Source organism: Lissotriton helveticus, chromosome 6 (genome assembly GCF_964261635.1).
Source record: "Lissotriton helveticus chromosome 6, aLisHel1.1, whole genome shotgun sequence".
NCBI lineage: Eukaryota > Metazoa > Chordata > Amphibia > Caudata > Salamandridae > Lissotriton > Lissotriton helveticus.
The window spans coordinates 1,608,353,251-1,608,371,541 of NC_136067.1; the positions used below are offsets into that span (position 1 = coordinate 1,608,353,251).

An 18,291-nucleotide genomic window follows, 5' to 3' on the forward strand; every position below is an offset into this window, starting at 1 on the left:
CGCATGGTGAGAGATAGCATTCGTACAACAAGCCTAAATCATTCACTTTCATATTGTGTTCAATAGACACAGCATCACCCAATGGCCACTGGAAGGCAAAGAACTGGAAGCACCTTCCATCAGGCACAGTGTAAACATTTCCACAAACAGCTGATTGTCAGGTGACAATGCCTGCAAGCGCTACATTAAGCCAAGCAGTCAAACATTTTGAGCACAAAAAACAACAAGACAGCTGAGCAAAGCACCTAGGGACCGGCAAGCTGGATATCACAGTTGTCCTAAGGGCTTCCGTTGCAACCCCTGACCACTAAACAAACATTACTGACAGCATACACACTCAAATCTCTACACACGATAGTTGAGGAACAATAATCAGCTCACAAAGAAGACTCATTGATACCACACAAACACACACCTAAATTCTCTTCCTAAAGCATCTATCCATATGACATTACCATAAAACGCATAATGTCCAGAATTCATTGATGCATCTTTTAAAATGATACAGACATGCACGCAGAGACATATACATATCACAATGGCCATTGACCCACCACTTATTATTTTACCGCAGTTCTTTTCCCTCATAATTCCAAAGAAAAGATAACACCAGAATGCTAACTAATGGTTCTGCTGCCAAACGGAAGGTGGCCCCATTCACAAATATTTTACATTGAGGAACAGTGACTTACTATTGTAGCATTCATAAGTTGCTTTTCAGTTCCAGGTATAGGTCTGGAACATTTGTGGCTTATGCTTGAAACTTACTTTTACATCAGAAGTACTACTAGAGTAAGGCATAGCGAAATCTTTGTAAATCATGCTAAGTGCCCTTTGTGCTAAGAGTGAAGTTATGGGGGTGCTGGGAGTCAACGTAGGCCAGTCAGGAATCAAGTAAGGAGAGGTATTTAAAGTTGTAAGGACTCGGATACTTTCTCCAAGAGGGTAAGAAAACTGTTATTTTCTGAAGGAAATAATTCAAAGTGTCTTGTTGGAGTTGAGAAAAAAGGTGCCATGGAGTCACAGAGGAGAAATAAAGAGAGGACATATTGAGATGACTATGTCAAGGGGAGTTATTAATTAAATATATTCATATTGCATGTATATAAAACATATTTTAAAAGAGAACATAAACAATTCACAGGTTGGCAGAAGTTGCGGCTGAGAATTTCAAATAATCTATTAATGGACTCCTCAAGACAGGGTTTGGAATCTGAGAGCGTTACCCAACCTCCACATGCTTTGACACAGAATCTGCTTCTCATCCACAAAAAGAGCAATCATGGCAGGGTAGTTTCTCTCTCCTATGCGCACATATCAGACAGACATCATACTAATGCCAGCACTCACTTACAATAATATTTCACTGACATATACAAACACAAATAATATTGACCATTCACAAATACATAGATGACATGCACTCTCTCTCACGTCCAAACACCAACTTCCTAAACTTTATTTTTATACAAACAACACAAAGATCTCATTCAGGTTGAAACCGAAACACTTGCACGTACATTTACACTAAAATGTGTGTACGCGCAAACACATGCACAGCATCCTTATACGTAGAGTAGCAAACATACATAGACTCAAAAAACACAGTTACATTCATAAACTAAGAACCTTACATTAATACAACAAAACAATCTAACACGTTGTTCTGAAAACACTGTCTCACAGAAACAGAAAGTGACTTGCTACATGTAATCACACAAATTGTCAATCTGACGCATCCCCACTGTGTATGCAATACATTTATGCCTGATGCATATTTGCAAATTTGCTCAAAGTCAAACACAGGCAAACAAAGAGGACGTGGTTGTGTGTGATGAAAGGGATAAGCCTGTACACATGACATCCCCCTTAGCTAAATTCTCTTTTGGACACACACACACACACATACACATAAAACACATTTTAATAAGGTAAAAGACAACATTCTAAACAAACACATGCGCACAAACACACACTTGAACGTCCTGCTTAAGCACAGTATTTCTCTGAACACTGCCAAACCCAAACATATCTACTGCAATGTATTTGCTTGTGCGTATGTTTTGTGTGGGAATACAGAGAATGACCAGTACACATATCCATTCACCACACAAATTCTAGCATGCATGAACACTAAAGGCAAGCATGCACTCATATGTGCAGTCATATGCAACTCAATTCACAACACTTTTTTGGTGAGTTGTTGTGTCTTACCTGAAATTAGAGTGAATTACTCCTGGATTTGCAAATCCATTTTACAAAGCGTTCTGTATGTACTCAAAGTTTTCAAGATGTGAGACACAATAACGCAGCCCCTTGTTTACCTTCTTCTGTAAGCTACTTCTTGAAATTCATAAGGCATACCTACTTAGAACTGTAAAGCTCTGTATTGTGTTGCTCTGAACTCTGAATAATGATGCCTTGAATTGTATTGCTTAGACTGCTGAGGAATTCTCTGCTTACTTCTGCTCCTCCCCAGTCCTCCTCAAAGCCCCTGAATCTGTATCTTCTATATTTTGTCACAGGATACGAAGACGCGTCTGAAGTCCTTTTTGACGCCAAAACTAGTGCCTCACATGCCCAACCAAACACGGATCTCTTTCCCAGGGTGATTTTCACACTGCATTGTCTGTTTACCAAAGCAGGAAACCTTGCTGGCCATCTTCCTTGCCCTCCTGGAGATGCTACCTGACCTTCCCTTCCTTAATCTTTCAGCAGCCGAAATCTCCAAATAAACCAGACTTGTAATTTCAATGGAACCAGTAACACTTGTTCCTACTGCCATGGGAATTCAGGGGACACCTGTAATCCAAGCCTAAAACAGCATAAGAGCAAAAACATCTGTTTGTTGGTATCTCACCTAAAAATCTATGGTTTAATCCGAAAATGATTATTGCCAAACTTCTCCAAGCTCTGTTGGCAGTATCAATAATCATAGAATTGTATAGTTTATGACAGAATTTCCTGTGATTCTCTTAGGGTTTTATTACAAAAGGACAAATTTAGCTGTCATTTCAAAGAGATAATTTAGTCATTATGTCAAATAGGAGACTCAGGGCTAGATGTAGGTAATTGTAAATTACAGATTCGAAAATAGCGAATTTTACCAATTCGGTATTTTCGAATCGGTAATTGCTATGTAGATAAAAAAATCGATAAAAATTACCGAATCGTTAAGATTCGGTAAATACCGAATCGGTATTTACCGATTCGGGAATTGCCATTCATTCCTTTGGGCCTGGAGGACCGAATCGGTAAATACCGATTCGGTAAAATAGGGAAAGAGTCAAAGGTGGCAGGGTGTCACTTTGACACCCCGTTGCACCCCTGAATAGAGCTTGTGTGCACATGTGGCACACATACATGCCCTAAGGGCATGTATGTCTGTCACATGGCACAGGTGTAAATGCACAGATTTGCATTTACAGAGGTATTCGTTATTTACCACCAACTAATAGTTGGTGGTAAATAACGAATCCTGTAAGCACAGAAGCACTCTTCAAAGTGCTTCCTACATTTCATTTACCGGTTCGGTAAATACCGAATCAGTAAATGATGATTCGGTAAATACCGATTCGGTATTTACCAAATTGGTAAATTTGCCACCTACATAGGAAAAGCCTATTACCGGTCGGTAACAGACAATTTCGCCCATTACCTTCCTACATCTGGCCCTTAGTTACAGGGCTGTATGTTCACAAACGGAATGATTAAAATCTCTTGGTTTGAAAAAACATATTGGCTTATTATACAGACTGTTTTCAGGAAAGCAATATGTGGTATGAATTATGAATAAAAATTGATATAGTGAAAGCAATATTTTGACAAGAAATAAGCTCACAACTCAGTATCCTCTGCCACAACTTTAAATATTTTGGATATCAGAGATATTTTATGAAAGATATTTAAAACAGGTTTTGACTGACAATTGTAGGATCAAAAGTCCCAAGTACTGTCGCCAACTGACATCCTTCTCATCGTTTTCCCATTCTGACCAACCCTTATGCTTTCTTGTTCAGGAGACTGCTCTACATGTTTTGTCTTGTTACTCAACAAACTAGTGCTAGCCTCTCTTTAGTGACAGAGGTACATTAATGATTGTCTTCCTTTTATCACGAGAGACTACTGTCTCTATGCTTAGGTCATAACGTATAGTTAATAGTCATTTGGGTACAAAGGTATTTAACCTACACCTCCTTGTGAAAACTGCACATGACTCCTTGTTTAAATCAATGTACTCTGCAATGGGTGGGCTCCATGATTGTATGTAGTGTGTGGGATCTACTTGGGTGCAAAAGAGGAGCAGAACACTTCTTTTGCGATCAACCCTGTATGCCAATAACCCATAACATTGGAGGGTGGCTGCTGTGGTGCAGGTAGACATAGTTACAATATTCCCTTTCCTGACATGCCACCCAGAGCTACTCTTTTCTTTCTCACTTCCAGATCGAACTATGTAAAAAGTCAAGTGTATGTGTCTGATTAGAACGTTACTAAACATCAATGGATCCGGAAGGATTATGTGTGTCCTTATTCACTGGACAAAGCCAGTTTCCGACAGGTCAGACAGAGGTCTGAAACAAGTAACATGTGATGAAAAAACTGGTAAAAGTTATGGCCAAAGCTGCACACTGTCACAAAATCATGCATTGTCTGCTTATTCCCATCATTATTTGTTCTGGCCTGCCCAAGAAACCAGGAACTAGTAAGAGACCACGATTAGAAAGAGATCATTTGACTCCAACATTCAACATTTGAGTAACAGTTCAGCTTAGTATTTGGTTACCATTAAGCTGCCTCATGCCTTTGAATGAGTGGGTTCCACCATAAGCTTTTGATCAGCCAGTTGGCTGGAATCTGGTTGCCACAGATTTGGGTTAAAAGGTGATCCCATTAACTAATTCACAGGATCACCTTTGTACATAGATAGGCTTTAAAAATGTGTGGAGAAAAAGGATAAGTACAGAACAGCAAGCTTGGGCTATTGCTCATAAAGATTTAGGGATCATACTCAAGACTGGGGAGAAGATGTTGCTGGTTCACAACCTGATGAAGAGCCTGTCACAAACAGAAACCATCTTGCCTCTACCCAAAGCCTGAATACACGTCTTCTGTGTGCTGTCATAAGGAGCTTTGTGAAACACATATGGTTTAGACTAGAGGCCACAGTCATGGTCCAGCCCCACAAACATTGTTCCTGTATTGCTGAGAACAAAAGGCAGAAGGAAGTGGAACTGTTGCAGTCAACAGTGAAAACAAAGTATGGCTTGCCCAGAATTTGTCTCTAATCCTAACTCTACTGAAAAGTGGATGTTGTCTGGTTGATCTAGTTGGAGGCATTCTGATGCCCCTGGGCTGTGTGTTCCTACTGAACAGCCTGGATGCTGATTATCAGAGACCACAATCAATGTACTTTGCCAGCATCTTCTTAAGGCCTGTGAATCTCTCTTATCTGCACCCAAATTGCCAAATATCAGGGACAAGGGCAAGAGTCAACATTGTAACCCTCCCCCATTAGCAACATGATCAACTTCCCACTAGCAAGGTCGCCTAAATGCTACCCCTCTCAGAAGAATTGAACATTAGCACATCGTGGCACTATGCATCTGCAAATGGATTCATTGCCCTGTAAACTGCTGATCAATTACAAGATATTACAAAATTCTAGTTTGACCTGCGCAGTCACCAGACAGGAAGAATTGAGATTCAAAGGGTGTACCCACCAATGACTAGGCAGGAATTTGATACTGTTGGTAAAACTTTGGTATCTCCTTTAATTCCAGTCCGAACACTTTAACTACCTGTAGAATCAAAACACTGTTCAAGGCACAACCAGACTGCATATAGGACAGAAGATAGAAAGCATCTGTTGGTCCTTATTCAAAACCGGTTAGATGTTGGTTATAAGCTTAACATATGTTTAATTTTAACTAGCTACCCATGTTTCTTTTAAAAAGCTACATATGCGGTTGGAATATAGTGTTCCACCCAAAAACCAAACATCATATGCAAGTCTTGAAACACTGGCACCCCACGACAGTCCAAGGCCTATTTAAAAACTGCTTGCCACTTTAGTGCGCTTGTTGTACTATCTGGCTTCTTGTCTCACGGAACACTGCAATAGTGGTCATAAGCATTGCCTAGTTTCCTTATGGCTAGGCCCTGGAACAGTGCTGGAAACCCTATCATCCAAAACTTATTTTGAATTAAGGAGTTCAGACAATGAATTTGGGAGATCTACATAAAAAATATCACTGTATCAAACTGTACATTGTGTTTAATACTAGTGGAGTCATGAAGTGCTCTGGTTTGCAGCAGGTTCCAGGGAAACCTTTCAGAGTGCATGGTCGACAAAGGTGTTGGGTGCATAGCTGTAAAAGTGGTGCAGCAACATCATTGCACATGCGCAAAAGGTGTTAAAAGAAAATCATGCAGGTACATGCAGCCACACTGGTGGATATGTACCATTATTTTATATGGCACTGTGCACGATGTATGAAATTGTGCCCTGAAAAAACTTGTGTACTGACTTCGCAGAGCTTACTTGTATGAGGGGTTGTGACGAAAGTGTAAGACTAGTTGCTATCATGCATGCTACTGATATTTAGAGGACATATGGAAAATGTCAGTTTTTTAATTACATTGCTGCAAATTTGTTTTACTCTTGCAGGGTTCAGAGTCTGAATCATAGCGATCAGATCTGAAAAGTATCCATTCATGCCACATATTTTTAAAGAAGGTTCAGAGGTTGCATGGAGGAAAAGGCACGTTTTTAAAGTGAAATGATTGACCAGCCACATTTGAAATATTAAGTGTGAGAGAAGTTTTGTAAAGTTATTCTGATGATTTTTGAGGATTGATAGGCTAGGTAACTAGGCGCCTAAAGGTTAATAGTTAAGCAATATATGAAAGGAAGGATTCTTTATCAATTTGGCATATGTTTAGGGTGTGGACACCACGATGGCTAAGCTCTTGGTGTTGTAAAATGACTCAAAGTCCATTTACAAAATTATGACACAGTAAAAAAAAACTGTTTTGTATCGGTCATTATAGCACAGTTGTCACTAACAACTAGCCACCACAGAATTTCAATAATTTGATCTATACTCCACATCAAAGAAATCCATTTACTAGGGGGTGACATTGAGATTTGGGTAAATATATCTATTTCCATAGTGTAGTAAATAAAGTGAACATTTTTGTACTGCGAATAAACGTTGCTTTTTTTATTATACAACTTGTGCAAAGAGTTAGTAATGTGCCTAATATCACCCCTAATAAAAGTAATTGCCTAATTAGAATTAGAAAACAGGATGGACTTTATCTGAGGAATAGGTAACTGGAGAAACAGTACAAAAGCAGTTCTGGTTTCATGAATTAACCAAAGGTTTATATCAGCAGCATAATGGATGTATAACAACATCTAAATTAGAAATAAAATGCATATATCATTATGTGAATCAGGTTTAAAAAGTGTAAAATAATGGGGTCTGGTGACTGTAATACTAAACGTGATTAATTACACGCATTAGGTAATCTTTTGTTTTATATTAAAGAATTTAGAGAATTATACTATATTTCTACCTGTTTTGGAAGAAGGGTGGCCATTATTAAACACAATAGACATAAAACAGTGGCATAGAAAAGTTTTTATAACTCCACCAGAAATTGATACACGAACAGTCAAGAAATGTGCGGCCAACTTAAAACTATTACGGACAACTGAGAGCTAAAATTTACTTGTAACAAGAAAAAAGTAACATTCTAGAGGGAAAAGATCGTAGGCCAGCCTCTCGTTCTTGGACTGAAATATCACTGGAATAATGGCAACCTATGAATGCTGCCTTAACTTTCATGAAATAGTTTTTGGGTTCTTGCTTGTAACAACTCTATTTTTGCTTTTCTTTAAATACATTAATGTATCTGCATGGTTGAAGTCATACAAACATTAACACAAGCCTTAAAATGAGATGCCATTCCTTATTCAATATATGAATACCAGCGATGAGACTGCCATGGATGTTTTATGCACCACTGCATGCGCATTAACTTATTCCTCATCGGGGGTCTTTATACATGCTAAAGAGAAATGAATAGAGCAAAGTAGTCAAGCTCATCCACTTCAAAACATTTCCCTAAGTCATTCAGTGAGATCAATCTTTGCCATAAAGCATTTGGAAGGGAGGACCCACTAATTTCAAACTGAAAGTATTATGTTTTCAATAAATTCCTCATGCTCCAAACTCATACACATAAAACATTTCTCCAGATCAATGACTTTGTCGAAAGGTAAACAATCACCAGAGGTTTAACCCCTGCCACCATATGACAAGTTTGCCTGTTACCCAGTGCCTTGCCCAAAGAGAGTTTGCTTAACCCTTATTTTTAGACAATTTTTTCTATTGCTAAATGGTTTACTAAATCATTAATGTAAACTTTTAGTCTACGGTTGTAATACGAAATCCCTACTGTGTAAATCTTATCTTTCAAAGGGGTACTATTGCGTTGCATAGTAAAATGTTCTCTATTTAGAAAGCTTTCTTTGTCCAAATACTCTATGATTATTTCCTAAAGGTGTCATTGAAAGTATTGTCCCTTGGCTTGCATCACCAATCGCCTCCTGTGTGGTAAAAGATATGAGTTTAGCCAAGCTCACAGCAGTTGGACTTCTCGTTGTTTCTTGGGCACTTTTGACTACACGGGACTGCGAGGACCAGCAGCCCAAGTACCAGCACGGCTGCGTCCTCTTCCCGGTTGGATTCCGCCCCCTGCCTGCAGCCTGATAACTGCTCGAGGCCCCAGCTCCGCGGGAGCCGCTCGCAGCAGTTGGACTTCTCGTTGTTTCTTGGGCTTTTTTGACTACACGGGACTGCGAGGACCAGCAGCCCAAGTACCAGCACAGCTGCGTCCTCTTCCTGGTTGGATCCCGCCCCCTGCCTGCAGCCTGATAGCTGCTCGCGGTCCCCGCTCCACGGGAGCCGCTCGCAGCAGTTGGACTTCTCGTTGTTTCTTGGGCACTTTTGACTACACAGGACTGCGAGGACCAGCAGCCCAAGTACCAGCACAGCTGCGTCCTCTTCCCGGTTGGATCCCGCCCCCTACCTGCAGAAGTATTTACTTGATTACTCTTTCCGCTTCACGGAACGCGCGCGGGCGCGCGCCGGGCGAAGCCCGGGCCAAGGGCGGGCCCGTTTTAGCCCGTTCTAGACCGAGAAAGACCGGACCGGGCCATCCCTCTTTCGCATGTTCCAGGGAAATTGTATATATGTTGGTATAGCAGTAAGCTCTGTCTAGGAACCTATACAATAACATGCCTGCACGTGAGAGCAGGAGTAAAGCCATTACTGCGGGGTCCCCTCCTAACAGGTACATTGGACAATTTTATAACAAGAGCGAATTCTGTATTAGATGAAGGGATAACCTTAATGGAACGCCGGGTGTCTCAAGACTTGGCCATGGCTAAAAGATCTTCCATGGGACATTTTGCGACTGCCCGTACTCCAGAGCACACTGCAAGAGCTAACACCACTGTAGTACAAACACTTATACATAGCACGCCAAGCTCCCAGGAACAGCCCCACACTCAGCTTGCGACTGACCCACACTTATTAGCAGCATTAGAGGCTGCCCCAGCATCAACAAGGGTTAGTTCGCCAGAGAAAATAAACACTAGGCAATTACGGGAGAGACGTGAGGGTGCAATACCAAAGAGAAAACGGGCCAATACTACCGTTATGGGAGGTAGAAAAACGAAAGTAGCTAAAGATACAGGTAACAGCGATATATCTACCATGCAAAAGGGGGATAACGAGCGGACCGTCACGAATAGGCACGCCCTTCCGTCACCGGATTTACTGAGTGAAGACTCAATTTCCGGAGGCGTAGTAAATATCGCGGCCAGAATCGAGGCAGATGATGACCCCTTACTAAAAAAACTGGGGGCCTTGTTGAGATCTTCCCTCGCACCCCTGGAGACTAGACTCTCATGCATTGAACTACAGCTTTCTCAGCTGGAATTGATTACTAGGGGCTTGTCAGATACTGTGAAGGCAAAGATGTTACACCCATGCCCCGGGCAGTTAAGCACTGTACCTGATGTACAAGTAATTAGTAAATCCCCGCTCCCTGCTCAGCAACCGAATTTAAACATCCCAAATGCACCGATGAGGAAATCCCCGGTAGAATCATCTAGACCTACCCAGTCTTCTAGAAGAGGATCTATAGTATCTAAAGCTCTCCATAAAGAGCTTAGAGGGGGTTTGACAGTAGGGGCATCTTAGGGGGATTGCATTATTAATTTACCATCGGAAACCAGCCCATACCTGGTTGTATTGACTGGAGTCCCAGAATTAAGAAACCCTACAGAGGTATCTTTTATGTCCTTGAAAAATAAAGTGACACATTGGCTCAACACAAACCGACCTCTACCCCCACATATGACGAGTAAAATACTGATGGTACGTAGAACTGCATGGGTGGGAAACAACCCAAAAACTATCCCAGGTGACTGTGTGCTGGTTAATTTTAGGGACCCATGCACTGTGGACCACATTTGCACTTGGAGAAATCAAAATATAAGGCCATCCATAGAAGCCCAACCACTTTCATACTTTTATCCATTAACTAACCTACCTGACCGTGGAGGCGATTGGACTCGGGTTACGCACCACGCTCGGGATAGGGCGGAAAATGGGGGGTATGGACAAATAAACAGCTGGAGAGATATACCGACTGAAAACAGGTTTAGCTGCCTAGAAATGGTGGACTGACTACAGTCGACCAAAGAAATACAACTGGTAATGAAGAGGGGCAAGGCAATCAGAATCCCTTAAAGACGTATAATATAACAAAGAAAAGGGATTTAGTGGGCAACATCGGTAAGGGCCCCCAAAATACATATATTGTAATAGGTGACGGGGTGGGGGTGACCTTAACACCATTGACTACACCACAGGCACCCCTTGTAAATCGCTGGCCACACCCCCAGCTGTTGACCAAGAACAAGTTATGTCAGACCATCAACGGGACACAGGAGTATGCCTGGTTTCAACACTTCGTGGCAGCAGCTTAGCTGCTTCTAAAAAGGATAAGGCTCTAAGTAAGATCATAGATAAGGGCGATAATATTACTCTTTTGTCTTGGACCGTAGCGGGACTATCTAATAAGTTAAGGACCCAGCGTTCCTGCCCTTTATAGAAAACTTTTCAATCATTTGCCTACAGGAGTGTTGGGAGCGGGATGATATCTATATTAATGGTTTTCGTACTTTCTACTCACCCGCTAAACTGTCAATGAGGGGCAGAAATTCAGGGGGTCTTTGCACCTATATATCGAACACTGCAAATGTTATGGTCAGAAAACACTATACGGGATAGAACTATTATCAGTCCTTGCTACTCACATTGGGAGGAAACCAAGTTGTCAACTTGATCAACCTCTACAATAATATTCCAAAGGCAGAATTAAACAAGGTCTTTGACGAACTTCTACAAAGTTTGCAAAACCCAGTTGAAAATAGCCAGGCGGGGAACTGTGTTATATTGATGGGGGATTTTAATTGCCATTTATGTCCATATAGTCACTCAGGCGTTTGTGGGTTCTTTACCTTGGTGCCGATACTGCGACCATAAATAAGTTGCAGGTAGTACAGAATTCATCGGCCCGACTTTTATGTAATATCCAGAGGAGATCTTCAGCCACTCAGGCTCTTCGCGATTTACATTGGCTCAAGGTCCCGAGCTGCATCAAATTTACATTAGCCGTACATTAAGATCTTCGGCTAACTGTGACTTTGTCATTCCAAGATTTAAACTTGTGAAGATGGGGGGAAGATCTTTCTCCCATCTTGGTCCAAAATATTGGAATGCGTTACCTATCGCTCTGAAAACTGAAACTAACATGCTCTGCTTCCGCAAAAAATTGAAAACTTTACTCTTTCAATAGTCTTCTGTCGCTCTTGCTGTCAAAATGCTGCTGTGATGTCCACATTTTCTGCTCTAGTCTATCCCTTGCGCCGGGAAACCCACTGCGGGTAGCTGTCGCGCATTATACGTTTTAAATAAATAAATAAATAAATAATCTTAAAGGTGACCCTTGCACCCATTTTGAGCACTCCACCATCGGGAACCTTTTTAATACCCTATTATTCCAGTTGGACCTGGGGTTTGTAAATATGAACTATGTAGCCCACAGGTTGTTTTCACACCCACTTTTAATGGCAGGGGGTGTAATTCAGTAATAGACTTCGCTTTGGTTTCCAACAGTCACTTTCGCAATGTTCTTAGCTTTAAAACAGGAGACATTGCAATAAGTGATCACTTCCCCATGAGTCTTTCTTTAAATTTTACCTAAAGAACAACAATGTAAATGATAATCTATATAATTATGGGATTACCCTAGCAAAACTGAATGGTTATTCCATAAAATGGAACAGAGTAGAGCCCACTGCCTTCCTTGTAAGCTTATTAAAAAATAAGTACAAAGACTTTATGACCTGCCTATCAGAAACACTGATTGTGTTTCAGTTATTTTAGCTTTCCAGAATATCTCTGAAGGAATTTGTAAAGCCCTCTCTGGAACTTCGAGGAAAAGTTCAAGAACTAAGGCGGAGGGTTGGTTTGATTCAGCGTGCAGTAAAGCACACGCAGTTTTAAAGATGACACTCAAAAGAGAACCGAAAAATGTCTCTGAGACAAGAAAGGCTAGAGCCACCTACTATACTACAATTAAAAACCGGAAGGAACTGAAGCAGGAGGCGTGGCGAGCGCTACATCAAGCCTGCATCCTGAAAGACATTTTGGAAGGCGGTGAACGCCCCCTTCTTTGTGGATAGAAAAACAGATTCCATAGAGATGGCTCTAGAAGAAGGCACCTGGGTAAATCATTTTACTGAATTATATAAAAAAGACGAGCTAGTGGGAAGCAGGTATGTTGATATACCTGGAATAGAGGTGAACAATCCATTAGATATTGAGTTTGCGCTATCTGAAGTTGAAGTAGCAATCGCAGAAAGCGTGGCAGGTAAAGCCCCTGTAGATATTTACAAGTTTAATACTAAACTATGGGCACCCCTTCTGACTAACGTCCTAAATAGTACCAATAAAATAGGGTTTCTTCGTACATGGCAAGAGGCTATTGTGGTCCCAATTTTCAAGAAAGGGGACCGAAACGATCCAAAGTGCTATAGGCCGATCTCGTTATTGGACTCTCTGATGAAAGTGGCAGGAAGAGCCATCTTAAATAGGCTGCAGATGTGGGCAGAAGAAACAGGTGCTATTTCAAAGTTTCAGTATGGTTTTAAAGCAGGACTAGGCACTGTGGAACACGGGTTAAATCTGGCAATAATAATAGGTAAACATGTGGCAGCAAAAAAGGGCAACTTATTTTTAACATTCGTCGACCTAAGTTCGGCATTTGATTGCTTGAGCCATGAAATCTTGTGGAATACCCTGTCACAACTAGGCATTGAACCCAATATGTTGAATTTTATTAAAGAACTGTATCGGGGGCTGGTGCAAAAGTAAGATTTGGAGGAAAGGGTGAATGTACATCTAATTTCCCTATAAAAAAAGGAGTCCGACAGGGCTGCATACTTGCGCCTTTTTTATTCTTTATATAAATAGCGTGGCAAACCATCTCACGCGAGACAAACTGGACTTCCCCCAAATTAGAGGATGCCCAGCCCCTATCCTACTTTATGCAGATGACGCGGTAATCATGGCCAGGACCCAAGTGGGCCTTCAGAGAGCGCTTACCACTTTTTCAGATTATATGGGAGCCAGAGGTTTAAAAATTAATACTGGTAAAACCTTTAGCATGTGCTGTTCATCAAAGATAAATGTCCAGTGTAACATTTTTTTAGCGACGTCAAAGATAGAACTAACTAATACATTTTCTTATCTAGGGATCGTCAGCCACCAACACGAGGAAATTAGCCTTTTCCCGTGCAATTGGTGCGGTACGACATTTTGCAAATAAATTGGGGGGCCGACCGGTACACATTCTGGAGGATATTTATAAATCGAAATGTGTGTCCACCGCAATATATGGAGCTGGTATATGGGGGATCGCAGACACTCGTGATATTCAATCATGTGAAAATGCTTTCCTCCGGTTTTTATCAGCCGTCCCTAATTCAACTTCTACATATGTATGCCACAAGGAATTAGGTCTGGATTATGTCTCGGACCTTATTAAAGTGAGTCCTGTTTTGCTGTGGCACAAGGTATGGACCTCTGATGGAACTGAGCTTAATAGGGAAATAATCCAGGATTGTCTAAAGCTCCAGGGGGCCCAGAAAATTGACTGGTTTATATATATTAACCGCATGCGCGCTAAGTGTTTTCCCGCTGTGCGCGGCACTTTTAAAAAACCCGCGGTTCATGACGAGCTCAGCTCGTCATGAGCGTACGAGAGGCGTAACTCATGACGAGCTGAACTCGTCATGAGCGTCGAAGGGGTTAAGGGCTTCCTAAAAGAAATTGGACATCCTGAATATTTTGACTCCCCTACTTCTCTAACTTCAATTTCAAGGAAAAAGCTGAAATAAATTTGCCTTGTCTTGTTAGAGAACAAACGTTGGCAGCTAGAGGGAAAAAAGGTGTCCGTCTTGCAGAACCAATTAATTCTGCAGGGACAGGGTATTCAGCAATATTTAACCCTCATCCAGAGTAGCTATACCCGGATGCTACTAACACATTTTATGGGGGGAAGCTTTTTTAGATTAATTACATTCCCAGAAGCAAATATCTGGTTTAAAAACCTGACCTTGTGCCCCTGCGATGATGTATCACAACAGTTGACGATACATTGTATCTTATTCTGTAAATTTTACTCGCTACCTAGGAAAAAATATTGAATTTTTCTATTGAAGAAATGGGGCCTGAGACAGTGTAGACCTGCCCTATTGAAACTCCAAATGTTAGAAGATGAGATGTCAATGTATTTAGTATCAATCTTCTTAAAAAGCGTGATTAGATGCAGACTAACAATGAATTGAATCCCTAATAGATCTGCATCCTGGCACTGCTTTGTTTTAATTGATTTTTAAATCTTTTACTGATGATTAATTTCCACTGTATTTTATTGTGTATTTACTTGTGCTTTTGTGATTTTTAAATTGAAATCGAAGAACGCTATCTTAGACTTCACTTGACTTGACTTGAGTTTAGCCAAGCTAATAAATCGTGACCAAGACTATAAGAAAGAAAAACTGATTCATCACTGTTAAATAATAGCTTAGTCCAGTTGTGAAGCATTTTAAGTCTGTGCTTGCCATCCTAGCGCATCTTTCTTGTTGAACTGCTTACCCCTGAGCAATCCGTAATTAGCGATTTGAAGTTATTCTGCAGGGTCTCTCCAAACTGACTTGATCCAAAACTAGCCCTCCCTATAGTAAATTCTTTAAGATTCAGGGGCATTATTATTTTAATTATTTTTAAAAACAGGGAATATTTTCCAAATGGGCAATGGAGTAGCTCACCTCTCTACCTCCCTCTGAAATTCTAAACAGGGTGGACTAATTGAATGAATTGAATATTGATCAAATGTTCCAATGCGCTTCACAAATCCCTTTGAAATCCTAATTCACATCCATCATTGAGTGTCAAGCTCTGTTTGCAAAAGTTCAGAGTTGTAAAAAGATAGCGACAGTGTGTAACTTGGTTAGGCCCTGTGGAGTAAGAATTGTTCCACTGCCTGATAAAACCATGTAAGTACTTGAATAGACTGACTACAGCAGCAAATAGATTTAAAGCTCATTATTGTTAGAGAAAATAATATGAAGTAGAGGCAACACATGCACAAGATGGAGCAAGTGAGTATGTCAAAGCTCAGAATGACATCAAGATTTTAAGAGACCAGGCTCTCTGTGGGAGTGGAATGCAGAGGTTTCTCTAATGATGGAGCAGCATGTTCATGGGGATGGTGCCTTTGAATCTGAGAAGCCTACTATGACATCATTTATAATCTTACATTGCAAATTATAATAGTAATATAGATATCTGTAATATAATGTGATCAAAAATGGCACTGGGAACAACAAAAAGTTAACAACATATATCTATCCCATATTGTCTTGTCTCATATCACATTTAGTACCAGTTAAAACTTGGACTGCGCTTTCCTCAGTAAAACAGTGTAAACAACATTAAAACAGCCAATGTTCACCACAAGAATGTTAAGAACAATGGATACAAGGTAGAATAAATAAAAAAGCTCTTTAATAGTATTAACAAATCTAAGGAGACAAAATCTGGCACAGGAAACTGCATTAGACTGTGGCTCCAGGATAATCCACGATCAAACCAAGATGCCTGACCTGAGTTTGAAGAGCCAAGGATTTGACCTGAGAGAACATTTACTGCAGAAACAAGAACAAAGTAGATATGTTGTGTTTGTCTTTCCCATCTGCAGGAACTCCTATTGTGAATAGTTAACAGCCAGCCTTCTTATAGGTGAGTGCACTCCTTGAAAGTTAAATCGTGAAAATTTCATATACCGTAACCAAGTTCCAGAAAGTTTAAAACCCAAATGTATATATAACCTCAAGAACACTATGATGAGAACATAAAGGTCTAAGGCAAAGATTTATTCAAAGGCACATACCAACAGCAGCATGTTACCTGGACACTGAACGCTTTGTGTCTATGTTTTACTTTTCTAACAGACTGAGTCCTTTACCCCTTCTTTATATTACGCCTAGTCTATTGCCAATAAAACTATCTAAAAACCCACTTTGACGGGACAGGATGTAGCCTAACGGTTAGGGTGGTGGACTTCAAATCTGGGGAACCGGGTTTGAGTCTCAGAAACGATGCTCAACATCCTGTGATTCTGGGCAAATCACTTAATCTCCCTGTGCCTAACAAAAATGAATGTTTCCTTATTTAAAGCGCTCTGATACCTGATTTTGGGCCAAGTTCGCGCTATATAAAACTTCGAGTAATGTGACTGTGAATTTAATGTAGTGTATCTCAAAGGGTAAATCTAGACTTTGGGTCTTATAGAATAATGGCGCAAGGATGAGCACTGTGGTGGTCTTATGGATAGCATTTTTCGAGTGGAGGAGTACAATTCCCATCTAAATTTAAATGCTTCACTGTGGTTCAGTAAGGCCCTTTTAGGAGTCAGAATAATTATGAGGCTTGTTGATATCACTGCAACTTTCTGAAGTGTAGAATTGCGCCATTACCCAAAACTGGCACTTTTTTTGCTGAGACTGGTCCATTGTTATGAAACTCTTTCACCCAACATCAGAGTAGATTAGTAGAGTTCACATTTTCATCAAAAAATAAATTGCTATTGCATTTTTTGCCTGTTAAAAAACAGTTCAAATTCCTACCATAGTCAAAAAGCATCAGCCTACATCTTATTGCGAGCATCATTATCTCAAATGGTAAAGAGCTACTGTCAATATAATTGGATGAACTGCAAGCCCTGCGAGTGCCTGAGAAACATTCTTGTTTAATATTATTTTTGTTTAATATCAATTAGACATGGGGCAGACTGATTTCACATCCCCACACTTCTTTAATAATTGTGTTTTTAAAACTGCAACTGCAAAAGTGTGAAGTACATTTTAGCAAAATAGTTTTGGGTTTAATGGGTTTTATCATGTACTCTTCGGAATATATTTGGGCACTTATACAATAAATATTTAGCAGTAGACCCAAATCATAATTCAGAACTGTAAAATCAAGGAAAATTGCCTGACAATTTGTTTGTGTATATATATTCACAAATGCATCCCTGATTACAGAAAATAATTTTTAAAAGTTGGCCCCCCTCCTAAGATTTTGAGTTTATTATTTGCAACAGCTTTTCTGTGTCCCGAGACATTTTGGGGGCAGTGAGCACATTTATATTTTAAAATAGTAAACTCGGGAAGACGAAAAATAATTTGTTTTTATTTTAGATTCAGATTTCATTACTGCACTCAAACTACAATAACCGGGCTTTGACTTACTTATACAATCCAAATCGTTTCCATCAGAAACCCTAAGACTCAGTGTGCAATGATTATTAATAATGATTAGCTCCTTGGTTTCTTGATAGAAAAAGCTATCAACAAGCATTTGTTTTAACCACAAAAAAGTAGAATTAGCTTATCCCATTTAGTAAACCTGTATGCATGCCAACTCATACCAAACTGCTACTTTTACAAAAAAATTGCAATAATACAGTTCATTTTTTCCAGTCCTTTTTGCACAAAATTTATTTACAATGTATACATAAATGCTCCATGGTGGACTGTGGAAAATGCACACATGACTGATGCTTTGCTCAGAAATA

At 40.2% G+C, this 18,291-nt stretch overlaps 1 protein-coding gene across 2 annotated transcripts in view; it reads right to left on the bottom strand.

The window, feature by feature from the left end:
• Positions 1-17,886: 17,886 nt before the first annotated feature.
• MEIS1 (Meis homeobox 1) overlaps positions 17,887-18,291 on the bottom strand; it is a 172,230-nt gene continuing 171,825 nt past the window's right edge. For both annotated transcript variants that reach the window (XM_078649405.1, XM_078649404.1), the window contains one exon: positions 17,887-18,291. This exon is cut by the window's right edge and continues 1,098 nt beyond it. The gene's annotated coding sequence lies outside the window, so the exon portion shown is untranslated.